Source organism: Myotis lucifugus, unplaced genomic scaffold (assembly GCF_000147115.1).
Source record: "Myotis lucifugus unplaced genomic scaffold, Myoluc2.0 scaffold_106, whole genome shotgun sequence".
Lineage (NCBI taxonomy): Eukaryota > Metazoa > Chordata > Mammalia > Chiroptera > Vespertilionidae > Myotis > Myotis lucifugus.
The window spans coordinates 1,875,877-1,883,342 of record NW_005871154.1 but is presented as its reverse complement, the minus strand read 5'-3'; the positions used below and the strand labels follow the sequence as shown (position 1 = coordinate 1,883,342).

Genomic DNA, 7,466 nt, shown 5'->3' with positions numbered 1-7,466 from the left:
CTTTAACCCCCGTGCCTCTCTTCCAACTACTAGAGACTTTCCTTAGTAATCAGAGAAAATGAATTCCAAGGAGCAAATCATAGCAATGCAGTGCCCCACCTAGAATACTGTATTCTCTTACTCCCAGCCTCCACTGTGTTTTGTGAAGGAAGTGGACAGCAGAGAGTAGAAATGTCTTTCACCTTATTAATTTGGAGAATACAGAATCATTGTTTTTCCAAAAGATGGAAAACTGCTGGCAGAAAAAAATCGGTACCAAAGGGATTTCTGATGTCAAGACAGACAGAACTTTGATAAAGATTATTATTCTCCCTGGCTGGTTTGGCTCAGTGGCTAAAGCATCGGCCTGTGGAATGAAGGCTCCCGGGTTTGATTCCAGTCAAGGGCACATGCCCAGGTTGCAGGCTCGACCCCCAGTAGGGGGCATGCAGGAGGCAGCCAATCAATGATTCTCTCTCATCATTGATGTTTCTTTCTATCTCTCTCTCCTCCTCTCCCTTCCTCTCTGAAATCAATAAAAATATATATTTTTAAAAATATTATTATCCGTCAACAGGGTGTTTTTGTAAAACAAGGCTACATTTCTGCTCCACCCGAATAAATGGCATATGCAAATCCTGTTTGCTGTCCCCTTTTTAGAAAACCTGCTTATTTGCTTCTATATTTTTATTTCTGTAAATTGATTAGACAAGAACTTGTTTGTTTATAAGACAATAGAGACTTATAATTATATTTCACCACTGGCCCATAATTTCTGCCTTGGAGTTTATAATAACAAGATGGAAACACCCCCCTGCCTCCTCCTTTGGCACTGAGAGCTGTGCTTTAGAATGTTGGCAAGATGCCCCATCAACCATCAAATGGGCCCTAGAATTAAGATTCTGATACTCAGGCTGAGGGCCAAAAGCTGTACAATAATTACAGCATGTTGCTTGAAGTTGTGTTTGATGAGGAATTAATGACATGTGAAATATTCTAAATAATTTTGAATATGAAAAGAATCAAAAGGCATTCTGACCTAGGATTGGAGGTGGCCTAAAAACACGACAGTGAGGTACGGCTATATAATTCCTATTTTAGAAAATCTGGAAATTGAATCTCAAAGCAAAAATTATCTTCCTAAGGTCACATACTATGTAGGTAGCAGACCTTGCATTCATGCTCATGTATGCTCAACTCATCAACACCATGCTCTCCCATTTAACAGGCGTATTTGTGGAGGGCTTATTACATGGTGGGTGTTCTGCTAGACATTTCCAGGAGCATATAGTTAGAATCAGAACACCCACTGCTTCTGAATTGTCCAGGTACCTGGTCACCCAGTTCATAGACACATTCCCAAGCTTTCCACTAGTTTGGCCAAATGTTCAGGTTCTCATCAAGGGAATATGAGCAGTAATAATATATACAACTTTCACATCATTTCTTTGGAAGAAAACTGCTGATCTTCTTCCATCAGGCAAGAAGCCTGACAGTGTCACTGAGCCCATCAACCATACAGACAAAAAAACATTGCAGGAGGGGGCAGAAAATCAAGACAGAAGGATCCTGAGTCCTTAGGTGACCTGGTTGAAAGGAGGCACCAACTCACTCTGGACCAGTCTCCAATTTCTGGGCTATTATACAGGGAGAAATACACGAATCTCTTACACAAACCACTGTAGCTTTGGGGCCTCTTTGGGGATGTAGTTTATAATCTATAACATAAATAATAAAACTCCAAGGAACTCCGTATACATTATCAAAGAAAATTTTCCAAAGTTCACATAGCTAGTAAGTGGCAGATCCAGGATTTAAACCCAAACCTTATCTCCATTTGCAGGGCTTTTTCATCAAACTGTATAATTGACTCAGAAAAGTGCCCCTCAATATTTAGCAGGAATTAGAACTTCCTGAATAGCTTATTACAATGCAGACTCCTTTCCCAGACATTTGAATCAAGGAGGTCTTAGCCCAGACTAAGAATTTTTAATTTTACCAAGCTCACATATGATGCTGTAATTGCCAGTCTAGGGCCCATGGTTTGAGTAGCACTGACGTCCCAGTTCTTAAACAGAGATGGTAATCAGAAAAAGTTAACTCTATTTAGGATACTAGGGTACTTAAATTCAAAAGGCAGAAGCCCTGGGCATGACTGAAAGCAAAGGGAGAAAAAGCTGGATAATGATGCTGGTGATGACCCCGGTGATGCTGGTGATGACCCCGGTGATGATGGTGATGACAATAGTAATGATGCTGGTGATGACCCCGGTGATGCTGGTGATGACCCCGGTGATGCTGGTGATGACCCCGGTGATGATGGGTGATGACCCCCGGGTGATGATGGTGATGACCAATAGTAATGATGATGGTGATTGACAATAGAAATGATGATTGGTGATGATAATAGTAAATGATGCTGGTGATGACCCCCGGTGATGCCTGGGAATGACCCCGGTGATGATGGTGATGACAATAGTAATGATGATGGTGATGACCATGGTGATGATGGTGGTGATGGTGATGACCACAGTGATGGTGGAGATGACCATGGTGATGATGGTGATGATAGTGATAACATGGTGATGACTATGGTGATGATGGTGATGACCATGGTGATGGTCGTGATGACTACAGGATGATGGTGATGACCATGGTGATGATGGTGATGACTATGGTGATGACCATGATGATAAAAGCCAGAACTTATTGTATGCCAGGCACTGTTTTAAGTGATATATGCATATCAGATTTATTCTCTATATGTCCTCTATGAGGCAATTTTTAAATTGGAAACTGAGGCTTAAAGATATTAGTTCCTGTGATCATTCATTTAGTATGTGTTTGAATTGGGAGCATGAACTTATATCTGCCTGACTTCCAAACTGTGGTTCTGCTTAATCTCTGTATATTACTACATCTGTATTTGTCATGGTGCCTAATTTCAGAATCACAGCTAGTTTTATCATCGTTTAGTTTACTTTTACCTGTTTTAACCAGGGCAGGTGCCATTTAGGCCTTAGGCAATTGCAAGTAGGATTGTGTGCATTATGAGATACTACACCTTAAAGCAGCTTTGTCCTCAGGCAAGTGGCTTATTTTTTTAATTCAGGCAAATGAATATGCTCTGCCTTAAGGAAGTGTTGGCCTGCTTATTTTAAGCAAAGCCAAGTGCTCAGCAAAGGCACAAGTTGTGGATCTCAGCAAAGAGGTCAAACTTCCTAAGAAATATATGTTCCTCAGGCCCAGGAAAGGTACACAGTTACACAAAAAAGGTTTCAGGTCGCAGGTTCAGCAAAGACTCAGGGTGAGGCATTGAGGTTTCCACAAATTACAATTAGCAAAGATATAGGCTACAGGGACTTCAGCCAGATAATGGGGTCTCAGAAAATATGAATCAAGATTGGTTCATTTTCTTTGAAACAAAACCCCTCTCCTCTCTAGGAGAAGTGTTTTTAGGCCTCAGCAATTTTATACCACGAGGCCACAGTGGACCACATCAAAAAATAAGGATGTGTTGACTCTACATCACTGGATATAATCCACACTCATTTCAGTACCACAGAGACAGAAACAGGAGGCTCAAAGGGGAAATGGCAATGGAAATTTTTCCAATGCATCAGATGGAAAAGGGAAGGCACCTCCTACATAACAGGGACGGCCAAGAATATATTTTTCTAAATTTGCAAGAGAGCAGCAATGCTTCAAGTGACACATATAAGAGAAAGATGGTTTGACTCATCACTTTTCACCTCCTCATATAGTAAATTAATAATGTCAGGATTAACCTCCCATGTAAGTTTATAAGACACAGGTCATGGATTTTGGACAAGGCAGTAGATCATTGTCTCTAGAGCAAAACAAAAAAAAATGCTTTTCTCCATCTTCCCTTCTTCATTTAGATCCTACCTAGTCCCTGCTGTAATTCTTGGCAACATTAAGTACATAATTATGTGTGGGATAATTTCTCTAGGGGCTGGAACTGGACCATTTTCAAAATTTCTTGGGTGTGGGCCAGTGCTGTGATCATCGTATGTGTCCTATTATCTCTTTGAATTTCTCAAAAAGGAGGTACATAAAAGATATGGTATTGAACAAATTCAGCTTTTAAGGTCCTGAAGGACTCATAGTGATTCCAGTGGAAGACCATCTGGGCTCAAGCTACTGAAGGAATCCTAGCTCCAGCCAGGCATGGGTCATTCCTCTGGCTGACTAAGCCAAATATGAACTTGGAGAAGAAATGATGAAGGCCAGATAATGTGATTTCCAAATTCAATTCCTTTGAACTTCAAAGCCATTAGAATTTATCCTGCAAAGATATTAGGCTGTAAACGTCACCTTCTCCTCGGTATTGAGAAACACATGTATACAAATTTGTGGTACTTCTATCTTGTTGTTAGAGTATTATAATGTGGTTATTCGATATCTTTGAAGAACCTATGGTTGACTACACTGGACAAAATGGCTAGATAACTTAAAGTGGGAAATAATGTCCTTGAAATGAAACTAATGTGTTGTTTGCATCAGTTTCAGAACTTCCTGGGTCAAAAGCTGCACTGTTCATGTTGGGTTTCAGGATTATATCCAAAGAATGAGTGGTTATTAATTTGAAATTATCCTCATGATAGTGAAAATAAGACTATGCCAGACAGATGGCAGATCTGCATGCATGAGAAAGATAGACCATAGGTTGGTTATCAGCTTAACTGCTAAATCCAGTGTAAAAAAAGCAAAAGCTTGAGAACATGAGAAGAGAGGAATGCATCTTTTCCACTTCCGATTTCTCCTCCCAGGTGGAGGGAGCTCTGTCAGTGCAATGCTACCGACCTCCTCTGTGCCTGTCAGACCACCTTCCCCAGAGAGGAGGAGGCAATTCATCTATCTATCTATCTATCTATCTATCTATCTATCTATCTATATATAATAGCCTAATATGCAAAGTGTCCCCTCGGGATTTCAACCAACCAGGAGTTCAATCGCTCGCTATGATATGCACTGACCACCGAAGGCGGCACAGAATGAAGGAAGGCCCCAGCCGACAGCTGGCAGGCGGAGAAGGGAGACCCTGGCCAGCAACTTCTAGGACTGCTACCCATGCATGAATTTCATGCACTGGGCCTCTAGTTTCATCATAAAACTAGGGAAGAATAAAACAGGTGAGCTCAGCTTGGTTTCTTTCTTTCCATTTTTGGAATGATCTTACCCAGAGAGATCATGTGCTATTGATTGCTCTCAATCTTTCAATGAGCATAACAGGATAGTGTTTTTGTCTTGTTATGCCTTGTAGTTTTTCTTTTTATGTTATAAATTTGGTTCCCAAATCCTTACTGGCTTTAGCCATTCCATGCCCTAACAATGAGGGTGTAAAATGTGATATGGCAGACTTATAATTGTCCCCATATCCATTTTCCTTTCTTCCTTTTAGTACTAGAATTTAAGGTTTAGTGACTTTATTTTCCAGTTTCCCTTTCTTCTAGATGTTGCTTTGTGACTAAGATACTAATATAGCCATAAAGATTTCTGTGTCAGAGACGAGCACACAGAAATTGTGGTCACAAGCCAGGCAACACATGAGGACACAGACAACAATGGATTCCATCAGTGTGACTCAAAGTTGCAGTGAACAAAGAAATAAGAAACGTAATCGCTTCTCGGCCTTTTGGCTAAGATCAAGTGTAGAAATAAGAAACGTGCACCATAATGAAACTAAATTGCTGCTTTCTTTTTTAAAAAATGTTTTTATTAATTTCAGAGAGGAAGGGAGATGGAGAGAGAAATATAAATATCAATGATGAGCGAAAATCATTGATCAGCTGCCTCCTGCACACCCCACACTGGGGATCGAGCCCAAAACCTGGGCATGTGCCCTGACTGGGAATCAAACTGTGACCTCCTGGTTCATAGGTTGAGCTCAACCACTGGGCCATGCTGGCTGGGCAATGCTACTTCCTTTATTGAGAAAGTCTGGCTAAGAAAAGAAGTAGCTGAACCAAGTAGTATGCTTAGTTATGTAGTTGTTTTGTATACTGGTACAAGCTCCTTATCTCATTTCAAACCAGTAACAAAGAGTTGGATGGACCACATTTTGAGTAGAACTGCCTAAGAAGATGGCATAGCAATGTGACTGAAGAAATCTGGCTCCTTGGAAAACACAGGCAGTTGGGTGTTTTTATGGGAGAGCAAAAGCAACCCTCTCTCTTATTTAAGCCTCTGATTTTTGGTCTCCATTAAAGTAGCTCCAATAATATCCTAACCAATATCTTCTGTCAACTACTCCTGTCCCATTAGTCTTGTACTTTGTACTTTGTCCCTAGACAGGCCGCAACCTGGCCCTGATTCATCTGTATCTTGAGGAAATCTGTAGAACAAATTGATTGTTTGACTCCCTCTTTGACTTTTTCTTATAGACTTTGACAGAGTCCTTGAGTAGAAAGGAGAAGAATAAAAATTGATTCAGATCACATTAACAGTGCAAAGGCCTTTTCCTACTTGCCATTACTCATTTGCTATTGAAGATCCTCATTTCGTGTGACCATCATCAGCCTTTGGCATAGTTGGTCACTCTAAACACACACACACACACACACACACACACACACACACACACGGACACACACATGGACACACACATATGCATAGTGTGTGAAGGATGACTATCATACACAAGAGGTACCCTGAATTCCTAAGATTTGATAAAATAGGAATAATCACAATGAAGTAGGGCATAGGTTAACTATTTTAAAAAGTGAATCTTCAAATGCTCCAGGGAACATAAGTAAGTGATCTAAAGTTACACCAGGCATGAGGAAAAAGATCTAGGGCCTTGAGCAAAATGATTTCATAAGGTCCTTAATTTATAAGTTAACTATTATTATCCCAGCATCAAAATTTTGGAGTACCCAAAAGGCAAGTCAAAATAATGCAACCTACAGAGCAAAAAGACTAGAGATAGACCTCAGAGCTACAACTTATCGTATCTGTGCTGGAACTTTGTTTTTATCCCAAGCAGACTAGAATGTTAGCGTATAGCAGATGCATCTCTAGCACACATTTTATTTTCCAAGTTTAGTTTTCTGTTCCTTTACCCTATCCTATTAGTTAACATAGTCCAGTAGAAAGCTGACTGCTTCTAGTATTGGCAATTTTATTTTTACTTTTGTGGTGACACTACTATGGAGTCTGGAGATTCCAAGCTCATATGCAGCCATAAGCAGAGAATCAGAATGAGTCCAAGATCTGAGGAGGACTGGGATTCAAGGAGGAAGTGTCAGTCCACATAGATACCTGCACAAGCAAAGTCCAAACAGCAAGTAGCTCCCGGTTCAGTGGAAAGAATGAAAGTTGCTGGACCAAGGAAGGCAGAATCAAGAGATTTAAAGGAGTGATGTCAGCAAGATGGTCAAATACGATGTCTATCATTGTATCTCCCCGGCCCCCCACCCAGGCACACAACAAGAATTTGGCATCTATCCACAGACAAAAGTACT

At 40.6% G+C, this 7,466-nt stretch overlaps 1 pseudogene; it reads left to right on the top strand.

The window, feature by feature from the left end:
• The first annotated feature begins 5,622 nt into the window (after positions 1–5,622).
• LOC111826856 lies at positions 5,623–5,730 on the top strand (annotated as a pseudogene).
• The last annotated feature ends 1,736 nt before the right edge of the window (positions 5,731–7,466 follow it).